Source organism: Pongo pygmaeus, chromosome X (assembly GCF_028885625.2).
Source record: "Pongo pygmaeus isolate AG05252 chromosome X, NHGRI_mPonPyg2-v2.0_pri, whole genome shotgun sequence".
NCBI lineage: Eukaryota > Metazoa > Chordata > Mammalia > Primates > Hominidae > Pongo > Pongo pygmaeus.
The window spans coordinates 119,372,480-119,386,104 of NC_072396.2; the positions used below are offsets into that span (position 1 = coordinate 119,372,480).

The following is a 13,625-nucleotide window of genomic DNA, read 5'->3' on the forward strand; positions in this document are numbered from 1 at the left end:
ATTTAAATTTTCACAAAAATAAAATCATGGAATCGTTATAACCATTACTCCTATTAAGGGTTTGTTAAAGGAAATTTTGAAAAATACTTAGGATATTACAGCAGTGGGTTGAAAAATAAATACTCTAGAAGAGAGTTGCTCAACCCCCCCACTGTGGACCTTTTGGTCTGGATAACCATTGTAGGGGGCTATCCTGGGCACTGTAGGATATTTAGCAGCATCTCTGGCATCTACCCACTAGATGCCAGCAACAACCTCTATTCATGGCAGACAAATAATGTCCCCAAAGGTGCAAACCCTCAAAAACTACCTGAGTAACTATCAAGTTAGTTACTTTATCATAGAAATTTATTTTGCTAACACTAGCTCATTATACTTATTTGGTTAAAAATGTAAGAAAATTTTGTGCCTCTGTCAGGAAGAGCATCCAGCTTAGTTCAGTGTACCTCATTTAGCATCTGGTCTGCCCTCATAAAAACAACCTCCTATCAGTAATGCTCAACTTCCTCATTCCAAGGGATGAGGCCTATTCACTTAGCAATATAGTAAATTCCTTATTGAGAACATTAACCTATGTATTACTATATATGTAATATATAGATACATATAGAGAAGGAGAGAGATATATATTCTTACTCTTAACCTTATGTAAAATTGTATAACTGGCAAAAAATAGCTATGTTTATATAATATGAAAATTTCTATTCTTCCTCCTCCCACCATAAAATTCTGAATAACTAAAAAAACAATAGAATTACTAGAAACCAAAATCTAAACTAGAAATAAATGTTTCCCAATATTCTGGCTTACCTCCTCTGGATACCCAAGCATCACACAGTTCTATTGGGGAAGAAAGTGAAGTCACTGTTTTTAGTTTAGGATATGTTTCTTTATATTTAGGGTTTTACCTCTTATTCTTGTAACTTCAGAATTCTGGAAGTTCAAAATTACTGTTTACAAGTAATTTGAAATCCTAAAAACAAAATTATGCCCAGTTTGTTATTCTGTAAAATACCTAGTATTAAGTACTCATAAATAATACAGTGGTCTCAGAGATAGATGATAGTAACTTCTATTAAGATTGCAAGAATAGGGTTAAGAGAAAGTGGATAAAATTTGAAATATATTTTGAAATTAGTACTCACAGGGGATGGCAAGGAGCTAGGTATGTGGAAGAAATGAGAGGAAAGAATCAAGAATGGCACCCAGGATTCTGGCCTGGACAGCTAAAATAATATTATCTAATAAACAGTGGGAGTTCAACAGGATTTTTGTAGCTTCTTCTACTGGTGAGGTTTTTGCTTTTTTGAAACAGAGGTGCAATGAAGGGTTCAAGTTTATATCTGTATAAACCGAGACATCTGAGAGAGACTCAAAGAGGGGCTGTTAAATGGGCATTAGACAGATGAATCTTGATCTCCTAAGTGAAGTCTGGGATGGATATATAAAATTGAAAGTTGTGGCCGGGCACAGTGGCTCACGCCTATAATCCCGGCACTTTGGGAGGCCGAGGTGGGCGGATCATGAGGTCAGGAGTTCGAGACCAGCCTGAACAATATCGTGAAACCCCGTCTCTTACTAAAAATACAAAAATTAGCCAGGCGTGGTGGCGCACGCCTGTAATTCCAGCTACTCAGGAGGATGAGGCAGGAGAATTGCTTGAACCCAGGAGGCAGAGATTGCAGTGAGCTGAGATCGTGCCACTGCACTCCAGCCTGAGTGACAGAGTGAGACTCCATCTCAAAAAAAAAAAAAAAAATGAAAGTTGTAGGAATATGGTTAGTTCTATTAAATCACAGAAATGGAAGGCATCACCTAATATCAGAGTATTGAATTAGAGAGATCAAGAATGGGCTATCAGGAAGGCCAACACTTAGAAAGTGAGTAGAGAAAAAACAGCAAGCAGAGAAGGCTGAAAATAATAGTCATGAGAAAACACAGTAACCAAAGAAGTTCAAAAAGTGACAGGAGGCTGACCTTTGTTTTCCAAGATAGCTGACTAAAAACATTTCCAGCACACCTCATCCACTTAGAAAAACCAAAATGGTATGTAGACAATCACACTTTGAATACATTACCCAACAGGGAACACAGGGTTCAACAGAAAAAGTGAAAGGAAACTCCAAAATCTGGGAATGAGAAGAAAAGCAGACAGCCTGTGTCGTCAAGACCGGCTGGGAACTGGCAATGAATCCCTAAGAGAGAGTGAATGAGTATCTTTCTGCAGTCCACTTTCCCACTGGGGAATCATACAATCCAGGCCACAGGAGAGCACCCTGACCCACCCAAATCCTGAATCTGATTTAGGGAGCATCCAAGAGACTGTGAGAAGGAACTGCTTCAAGGAGGCAACATGCCCTGGGTCCCACACAATTCCTGAGAACTAAGTAGCCACAGTAAGATGCCGTTCTTAATCCTAGCTTTTAGCAAACTATGAGTGGTCCTGGGAATCTGCAGCACCAGTCTTGGCCATTGGGGAAGATCAGGTTGCATCTTGTGGAGCAGGGGCTTGAGCGGGAATGGGGATCAATGGGGATCTTACAATCAAAACTAAGAAGTGAACATGGCATGGGCTCCAGCCTCTGGCACTGGAACCAGGCTCCCAATGCTCCAATCCTGAGCAGGATGAGTTACTGCAGAGGCTTGGTCTTGAGCTGGGTGCTGGCTTCTATGGCTCATGGCTGAATTACGGGCTGGGTGCAAACTGCCATACCAACAGAACAGCCAGGTTGGCTGCCACAGCTGGGATGAAGGAGGGACAGCAGTGGTCTCATCCTCCCTGGCACCCATGGCAGGACCTCAGCACAGCAGCAGTCACCTCTCACCCAAGCATTTCACCAGGGGCATGAGGACTACACTGCCTGCCCCACCCCCACATCATGGCTCATGCACGCACTTGCCATTGGGAGGTGTTGAGTACAAGCTTGCCCAGTCTGGATCCACCCAGCTTCACCCTCCTAACCCTATGCCAAAACGAACTGTGGGGGGCCAGGTTCTGGGTGTTGCACAACCCAATCTACCACCAGGGGCACATGAGCACCAAGGGGACAGAGACTGAGCATAAACACCCTACTTCTACAGTCTCAGCTGGCTCTTACCTGCAAGCACCACCTTCTGGCCTAGAAGCCAGTTTGCACAGCCTGTTGCAACCACTTCCAACACAAGAGCACAGTGCATGGGAACGAGGAGACCATCTCACCACCACTGCTACCTCTATCACCCACACTACCCCGGCTGCTCAGGAGCTCGAGAGCCTGCTTATCTGCCTGGTATACTGCTACTAAAACTGGCATCTGAGAAAGCCACCCAGATGCCCAAACATGAGCCTGCCTGGAAACTGCCAACACAGGAGCCAGCATATGCTGTCCCAGGTCACAAGGATAGACATACTTAGCACACCTCTGCTACCATAACAACCTGATGATGGGCCCATCAGGCATTCCAGTCACAAGCACAACTTCACCACAGGCCCCACCAAGAACCACACATTAACACAATAAGGATAGCCATACAAATTGTACAGAGTCTTCACTACTGCGTGCACCTGGAAGCAAGGCCAGAAGCCCTTACCCAACGAACATCATTGTCATATCTTCAAGAAAAAAGTCCCCCATCCACGTGAAAGTAATTTTTTTAAAAAGATGTAACTATGAAGCCAGATGAGCAGAAACCAACATAAAGATACAGAAAACATGAAAAAGCTAAGTAATATGATGGCCTCAAATGAATGCAATAATTCTCCAGCAGTAGATCCTAACCAAAAAAGAAAAAAAAAAGCCTCAAAATCCCAGATAAAGAATTCAAAATATTGATTTTAAAGAAGCTCAATGAGATGCCAGAGAAATCTAAAAACCAATACAAAGAACTCAGAAAATCAATTCAGAATACAAATAAAAACTTATAACATGGAGATAAATATCTTTAAAAGATAAAAAGCCCGAGTGTGGTGGCTAACGCCTACAATCTCAGCACTTTGGGAGGCCGAGGTAAGAGGGCTGCTTGAGCCCAGGTGTTTAGGACCAGCTTGGGCAACATAGAGAGAACCTGTCTCTACTAAAAATACAAACATTAGCTAGGCATGGTGGCACATGCTTGTAATCCCAACTACTCAGGAAGCTGAGGCAGGAGGATCACTTGAGTCCAAAAGTTTGAGGTCATACTGAGCTATGATCACACCACTACACTCCAGCCTGGGCAACAGAAAAAGTCTCTCTCTCTCTTTCTCTCTCTCTCTCTCTCAGACACACACACACACAGAAATTCCGAAACTAAAGGATTCCTTGAAGAAAATACAAAATACATTTGAAATACTAGATCAAGCAGAAGAAAGAATTTCAGAACTTGAAGACAGGTCTTTTGAAATAATCCAGTCAGACAGAAATAAAGAAAAAGAATGAACAAAGCTTTTTCTTTTTTTTTTGAACTTGCTTATTGCTTTTATTTATTTTATTTTTTTATTATACTTTAAGTTCTGGGATCCACATGCAGAACATGCAAGTTTGTTACATAGGTATACATGTGCCATTTGAGACTACATAAAATGACCAAACTTACAAATTATTGGTATTCCTGAGGGAGATGAGAGATTAAAAGGCTTAGAAAGCCTACTTAACGAAATAAGAAATGAAACTTTTCCAAGTATAGCAAGATTTAGACATCCAGACACAGGAGACTCAGTGATTCCCAGGAAAACACAATGCAAAAAGGAGTTTGCCACAGCATATTATAATCAGACTGTCTAAAGTAAAAAGAATTCTAAAATCAGCAAGACACCATTCCACCACAGCCACCATTGCAGAGCAGCAGCAATGGCTCTGTGCTACACTATGGTCGTGGGCCTCAACAAGGGCCACAAGTTGACCAAGAATGTGAGCAAGCCCAGACACAGTCGTAGCCTCGGGCGCCCGACCAAACACACCAAGTGTGTGCGGGGCATGATCCAAGAGGTATGTGGCTTCACCCCATACTAGCGGTGCACCATGGAGTTACTGAAGGTCTCCTAGGACAAACAAGCCCTCAAGTTCATCAAGAAAAGGGTGGGGACACACATCCACACCAAGAGGAAGTGGGAGGAGCTGAGCAATGTCCTGAGGAAAGTTGCTGCTATGAAAGACTGAGCTCCGTGTCCTACCCTCTCCCTGAAATAAAGAACAGCTTGACAGAAAAATAAAATAAAATAAAATCAGCAAGAGAAAAGCACCCTGTCACCTACATAAGGAAACTCCATTAGACTAACATGAGACTTCTCACCAGAAACCTTAAAAGCCAGAAGACAAGGGAACGACATATTAAAAATGCTGAAATAAAAAAAAACCAAGACTGCCAGCCAAGAACTCAATATCCAGCAATAAGCTTCATAAATAAGAAGAAATGAAGTCTTTCACAGACAAGCAAATGCTGAGGAATTCATCGCCACTAAACTGGCCCTATAAGAAATGCTCAAAGAAGTCATAAACTTGGAAGTAAAAGTGATATTCATCATCATAAAAACACACAAAAGTATAAAACTCACTGGTAAAGTAATCACACAAAGGAGGAAGAAAAAGGAATCAAATGGCACCACCACAGAATTCCACCAAACCACAACGGCAAACATTCCAAGAAAAAGAAACAGAGAATTTATAAAACTAGAAAACAATTAACAATACGACAAGAACAAACCCTCACATATCAATATAAACCTTGAAAATAAATGAATTAAATGCCCCATTTAAAAGATACAGATTGGCAAAATAGATTTTAAAAACATAATCCAATTATATGATGCTTACAAGAAACTCACATTACTTGTAAAGAGACATATAGAACAAAAGTAAAGGAATAGAAAGACAGTCCACACAAACAAAATCCAAAAGTGAGCAGCACTAGCTGTACTTGCATCAATTAAATCAGATATTAAATAAAAGACAGTTAAAAAAAGACAAAGAACTTCATTCTATAATAAAGGGATCAATCTGGCAAGAGGCTATAACAATTTTAAATGTATATGCACCCAACACTGGAGCACCCAGATCCGTAAAACAAATATCACTAGGCCTCAAGAGAGATAGACAGATACAATAATGGTGGGAGACTTCAACGCACCACTCACGGCATTAGACAGATCATCTAGACAGGAAACCAACAAAGAAACATTAGATGTAAATTGGACTTTACACCAAATGGACCTAACAAATTTACAGAACATTCTGCCCAACAACTGCAGAATATACACTCTTTCGATGCGTACATGGAACATTCTCCAAGATAAACCACATGTTAGGCCATAAAACAAGTATCGACAAATGTTTAAAAATGAAATCCTATCAATTATTTTCTCATAACACAGTGGAATAAACTGAAATCCATACAAAAAGGAACTTCAGAAATGATACAAACACATGGATATTACACAAGCTCCTGAACAATCATTGGATCAAAGAAGAAATTAATACAAAAGATTAAAAATTTTTTGAAACAAATGAAAATGGAAACACAACAAACCAAAACCTGTGGGATATAGCAAAAGCAGTGGTAAGAGGGAAATTTGTAGCATTAAATGCCTATTATCAAAAAAAGAAAGATTACAAATTATCAACCTAACAATGCATCTCAAAAAACTAGAAAATCAAAAACAAACCACACTCAAAACTAGCAGAAGAAATAACAAAGATCACAGTAGAACTAAATGAAATAGGGACCAAAAAAATACAAAGTATTAAAAAAACAAAGAGTTGATTCTTCAAAAAGATAAATAAAACTGATAAATCAGTAGCTAGACTAGCCTAGAAGAAAGATGAACCAAATAAACACAATGAGAAATAAAAAAGGAAATATTTCAACTGATACCACAGAAACACAATAGATCATCAGAAACTATTATGAACAACTATATACTCACAAACAAGAAAACCTAGAGGAAAGAGATAAATTCCTGGAAACCTACAACCTACCAAGATTGAACAAGGAAGAAATAGAAAATCTAAACAGGCCAATAATGAAGAGCAAAATTGAATCAGTAGTAAAAAAAAAAAAAAATCCCAATAAAGACAAGCTCAGGGATTGTTGAGGGAGCTTGGCTGAGGGATTCACAGCCAAATTCTATCAAATATAAAAAGAAGTAGTACCACTCCTCCTGAAACTGTTCCAAAAAATTGAAGAGGAGAGTATTCTCCCTAATTCATTCCATGAGGCCACTATCGCCCTAATACCAAAACTGGACAAGGACACAACAACCAAAAAAGGAAAACAGCAGACCAATATCCCTGATGAACTTACATGCAAGAATCCGCAACAAAATACTAGTAAATTGAATACAGGACATCAAAAAGATAATGCACTGTATCAGTTCATTTTCATGCTGCTGATAAAGACATACCTGAGACTAGGCAATTTACAAAACAAAGAAGTTTATTGGACTTACAGTTCCAAATGGCTGGGGAGGGCTCACAATCATTATGGAAGGCAAGGAGGAGCAAGTCACATCTTACATGAATGGCGGCAGGCAAAGAGCTTGTGTAGGGAAATTCCCGTTTTTGAAACCATCAGATGTCATGAGATTCATTCACCGTCACAAGAACAGCACAGGAAAGACCCACCCCCATGATTCAATGCCTGTACCCCCATTGTATATAGGAAGTAACTAACTTGATTTTATAGGCTCATAGGCAGAATGGGACTTGCCTTGTCTCAGATGAGACTTTGGAGTTGGACTTTTGACTTAATGCTGGAATTAGTTAAGACATTTGGGGACTGTTGAGATGGAATTTTGCAAATGTATTGCAGTGCGATAAGGAAATGAGATTTGGGAAGGGCTGTGGCGGAATGATATGGTTTAGCTCTGTGTCCCCACTCAAGTCTCATATTGAATTATAATTGCCATGTGTCAGGGGAGGGACCTGGTGAGAAGTGATTGGATCATGGGAGTGGTTTCCCTCATGCTGCTCTCATGATAGTGAGTGAGTTCTTACAAGACCTGATGGTTTATAAGTGTGTGGCGGTTCCTCTGCCCTGCCCGCCATCTTGTGAAGAAGGTGCTTGCTCTTCCTTTGCCTTCTGCCATGATTGTAAGTTTCCTGAGGCCTCCCAGCTATGTGGACTGTGAGTCAATTAAACCTCTTTTCTTTATAAATTACTCAGTTTCTGGTAGTTCTTACAGCAGTGTGAAAATGGACCAATACTCTCTTCCTCTTCCTTTATTCCCTCTTTTCCTACCAAATCATGGCAACCATTGATCTTCCTACTATCAATGAGAGAAACTGGCCAAAATGAAAGGGCCTCAGGCCCCATGCAAGTCCAAAATACAATGGGGAAGTCATTAAAGCTTAAAGTTCCAAAATAATCTCCTTTCAATCCATGCCTCACATCCAGAGCACACTGATGGAAGGGGTGGGCTCCCAAGGCCTTGTGTAGCTCTACCCTTGTGGCTCTTCAGGGTATAGCCCCCATGGCTGGTTTCAGGGGATGGCATTGAGAGCCTGCAGCTTTTCCAGGTGCTCGGTACAAACTGTCAGTCTAGAGGTATGGAGGATAGTGGCCATCTTCTCACAGCTTCACTAGGCACTGCCCCAATGGGGACTCTGTGTGAGTCTCCAACCCCACATTTCCCCTCTACACTGCCCTAGTAGAGGTTACCCATGAGGGCTCTGGCCCTGCAGCAGACTTCTGCCTGGACATTCAGGCATTACCATACAGCTTCTGAAATCTAGGCAGAGGTTCCCAAACCACAACTCTTGTCTTCTAAGCACCCACAGGCCCAACACCATGTGGAGGCCACCAAAGCTTGAGGTTTGCACCCTCTGAGGCAACATTATGAGCTGTGCCTTGGCCCCTTTTAGCCACAGCTGAAGCTGGAGTGGCTGGGACACAGGGAACCATGTCATGAGGCTGCACAGAGCAGTATGGCCTTGGGCCCAGCCCATGAAACCATTTTTCCCTCCTAGGCCTCCAGGCCTGTGATGGGAAGGGCTGTCATGAAGATCTCTGAAATGCTCTGGAGACATTTTCCCCATTCTTTTGGCAATTAACATTTGGCTCCTTTTTACTTATGCAAATTTCTGCAGCAGGCTTGAATTACTTCCCAGTAAATGGGTTTTTCTTTTCTACCATATAGGCTGCAAATTTTCCAAACTTTTATGCTTTTCTTCCCTTTTAAACATAAGTTCCAATGTCAGACCATCTCTTTGTGAATGCATATGACTGAACACTTTCAGAAACAGCCAGGTCACATCTTGAATGCTTTGCTACTTAGAAATTTCTTCTGCCAGATACCCTAAATCATGTCTCTTAAGTTCAAAGTTGCACAGATCTCTAGGGCAGGAGCAAAATGCCATCAGTCTCCTTGCTAAAGCATAGCAAGAGTGACCTTTACTTCGTTCCCAATAAGTTCCTCATCTCCATCTGAGACCACCTCAGCCTGGATTTTGTTGTCCATATCACTATCGCATTTTGGTCATAATCATTCAACAAGTCTCTAGGGAGTTCCAAACTTTCCCATATATTCCTGTCTTTTTCTGAGCCCTCCAAACCATTCCAACCTCTGCCCATTACCCAGTTCCAAAGTTGCTTCCATATTTTCAAGTTTCCTTATAGTAATGCTCCACTTCTTTAGTACCAATTTTCTGTATTAGTCCATTCTCAGACTGCTATATAAAACCACCTGAGACTGGGTAATTTATAAAGAAAAGAGGTTTAACTGACACACAGTTCCACATGGCTGGGGAGGCCTTAGGAAACCAATCATGGCGGAAGGTGAAGAAGAAGCAAGCACCTTCTTCACAAGGCAGAGGGCAGGAGGAGAATGCTACACACTTATAAACCATTAGATCTCATAAGAACTCACTATCATGGGAACAGCATCGGGGACATCACCCTCATGATCCAATCACCTCCTACCAGGTCCCTCCCCTGACATATAGTGGTTACTATTCAATATGAGATTTGAGTGGGGACCCAGAGCTAAACCATATCAAAGAGTGATTAATACATGGATCACAGAATTTTCAGGGCAGTTACACTCTTCTGTGTGATACTGTGATGATGCATACATGACACATGCATTTGTCAAAACACATACAACTACACAACACAAAGACTGAGCCCTAATGTACAGACTTTAATAATAAAGTATAGCTTCATCAATTTTCATCATCATCAAGTGTACCATATATTGGTTCATTAATTGTAAAAAATACATTACAAAAATGTAAGATGCTAAAAATAGGAAAACTATGAGCTGGAGAAAAGGAGTATGGGGTACCTGTACTATCTGCTCAATTTTTTTGTAAACCTAAAACTTCTGAAAAATAACATACGAAATAAAAAGGCAGCCGGGCATGGTGGCTCACGCCTGTAATCCCAGCACTTTGGGAGGCCGAGGCAGGTGGATCACAAGGTCAAGAAATCGAGACCATCCTGGCCAACATGGTGAAACCCTGTCTCTATTAAAAATACAAAAAATTAGCCAGGCATAGTGGCAAGCACCTATAATCCCAGCTACTTGGGAGGCTGAGGCAGGAAAATCACTTGAACCTGGGAGGCGGAGGTTGCAGTGAGCCGAGATCACGCCATTGCACTCCAGCCTGGGCAAAAAGAGCAAAACTCTGTCTCACAAAAAAAAAAAAAAAAAAAAAAGCAAAAAAATGAAATAAAAAGGCAAATAAACTACCAAAAAGGGACAGAAAAATATACTAAAACATCAGTATTAATAACAAGAATAATTTAATGATTTAAATAATATCAAGACATTACTAATCTACACATTTTTCATGCTCATTTATGTTCGTTCCCATCCAAATAAAAGATTATTTAGTTAAATTACAAAGTAATATTAGAAGCTCCCTCAGAGAATTTAATTAAATGTGCATTCATAAACTATTTTCTGGATGATTTCATGTATTTATTTAGTAAACACCACTTAAAATTATAATTATTATTCTAATTTAATGGAGTTAAATTAAATAAAGAATAATAAATCTTGCTGGGAACAGGCCCCCAAATCTGGCCATGAAGTGGCCCCAAAACTGGCCATAAACAAAATCTCTGCAGCACTGTGACATGTTTGTGATGGCCTTGACGCCCACGCTGGAAGGTGGTGGGTTTACCGGAATGAGGGCAAGGAACACCTGGCCCACCCAGGGCAGAAAACCGCTTAAAGGTGTTCCTGAACCACAAACAATAGCATGAGCCATCTGTGCCTGAAGGAGATGCTCCTATCGCAGGTAACTAGCCAGACCCATCCCTTTATTTCAGCCCATCCCTTTGTTTCCCGTAAGGAATACTTTTAGTTAATCTATAATCTATAGAAACAACGCTTATCACTGGCTTGCTGTCAGTAAATATGCAGGTAAATCTCTGTTCAAGGCTCTCAGCTCTGAAGGCTGTGAGACCCCTGATTTCCCACTCCACACTATATTTCTGTGTGTGTGTCTTTAATTCCTCTAGCGCCACTGGGTTAGGGTCTCCACAACTGAGCTGGTCTCAGCAAAATCTAATTCTTAGGTGTTTCAGATTTAAAATCAGTATAAACATCCAAAGCATTGGGTAAATACAATAACAGTGCCAAAAAAAAAAAACTCAACCATGGAAAGAAAGATGGGAAATAACATAAAACTATTTGCATCTTAATTTCTTGAACTATCTCACACTAACAGCATCTAATATTTTCCATCAAAAAAGTGAAGATTAACTTTTATATAGCTATAATTAATAAAATTTAAACTGATTTAAAATGTTTATCTTGTGATATACAATAAAGAAGCTTTTTAAACATTAAAAATCACTTAATTAACATGTACACTAGAGCAACTAGAAAAATAAAATATGACTAATAATGAACAAATAATTGAGAAATACATGCAAAACTGGTATTTTAATTGAGTTCCAGCAAAAAAATAAATAAATAAAAATTCTACCTAAAAACTGGGGGAAAAAAAAACAAGTGGGTGCAGTCGGTGGCTCATGCCTGTAATCCCAACACTTTGGGAGGCCCAGGTGGGAGGATCATTTGAGCCCAGGTGTTCCAGACCAGCCTGGGCAATATGGCAAAACCCTATCTCTACAAAAAAATACAAAAAGTAGCTGGGCATGCTGCATGCCTGTAGTCCCAGCTACTCGGGAGGCTAAGAGGTGGGAGGATGGTTTGAGCCCAGGAGGTTGAGGCTGCAGTGATCCATGATCACGCCACTGCACTCATGCCTGGGTGACAGTGAGACCCTGTCTTTTTCAAAACATAAAAATAAATAAAAATCGGAAAACTGCTCATTTATTCCTCTGTAGGAGATTCACTTCACAACAATTTCAAAGCCTACCTTCTTAGGCAACAAACAGCATTTGGGAAAAGACAATTATAACAATGGTTCACCTTTTCCACATAAAAAAGGACATTAAAATGTGTATTTATCTTCCTGTCATAGGCTGAATGGTGGCCCTCAAAGATATCAGATCCTAATTCTGGAACCTGTGAGTGTTATCTTATATGCTAAAGGTTTTACAGATGTAATTAAGAGTCTTGTGATGAGATTAGCCTGCATCATCCATGTGGACCCTAAATGCCATCACAGGTATCCTTATAAGAGGAAAGCAGAGGGTAAACCAGACAGACTGAAGAGGGGGCCATGTGGAGAAGGAGGCAGCCACTGGAATAATTGTGCCACACAATGCCAGTAGCCATCAGAAGCTGGAAGAAGCAAGGAATGGATTCTCCCCTAGAGCCTCCCCACAGGGAGTGCGGCCCTGCCAAAACCTTGATTTTAGCTCAATTAAATTCGTTTCTAACTTTCAGTCTCCAAACCTGTGAAAGACTAAATTTCTGTTTTTTAAACTATTAAGTTTGTGATAATTTGTTATGGCAGGCACAAGAAACTAATATACACCATAATGATAGTTTATTGGAATTAATGAGAGTGATTGTAAATATTTTTTAATCACATAGCTGTAAATTTTTTTCTTGTGCAGTATCAATATCTCAGTTAATTAGTATCCAAAGGGATAAGCACCTTTATAACCACTAAGCTGTTTTTCTTGTCTCATTTTTAATCATAAAATCCAGTATTGGCAGTAAATCAACAGTAGACAGATTGCTGTGTCCTGTTTCCTGCCTTCCTTCAAGACATTCCTTGTAAAACTGCTGGGAGTCTATTAGAGACCTTGGTCAATAATCTTAAGTAACCCAATCTAAATTATGTTCTGTAACACTCTTGAGCTTCAGAGGTCAAGGAAGCTAGAGAAGAAGGAGAGGAGTCAGATGGAATGGAAATCTGCTGTCTCCCAAGCTGCACCCACAGAGTCACAGATTGGTCTATTTGCTGCCCATTGAAATTCCTGGCCCACTGGCTACCATTTCTGCCAAATATACAAAATGACTTTCAGAAATTATACTATTATACTATACTAATTACAGTCTTATCTTATTCAGTGTATAAATGGGTAGAGAGAGTTTTTTGCACAAATTGTTAAACTTAAGTGCTGTTTAATAATATAGATTACCATAGTCTCTCCTTTTAAAAAAAATCCTAGGTAATATTTGAAAGCCTGACACACTTTTACCTCTGGCCCTAAAAATGCCATCACATGTATCCTTATAAGAGGAAAGCAGAGGGAAATTAAACAGACACATTAAGGAGAGGGCCATGTGATTTTTACCTCTG

The 13,625-nt window shown here is 40.2% G+C and overlaps 1 protein-coding gene and 1 pseudogene across 4 annotated transcripts in view; one reads left to right on the forward strand and one right to left on the reverse strand.

Moving 5' to 3' along the window:
* The window catches only part of LRCH2 (leucine rich repeats and calponin homology domain containing 2), a 149,286-nt gene that overhangs the window by 80,789 nt on the left and 54,872 nt on the right, over window positions 1-13,625 (reverse strand). The gene's annotated exons all lie outside the window — the stretch shown is intronic.
* Window positions 4,809-5,117, forward strand: LOC129024969 (large ribosomal subunit protein eL36-like; annotated as a pseudogene).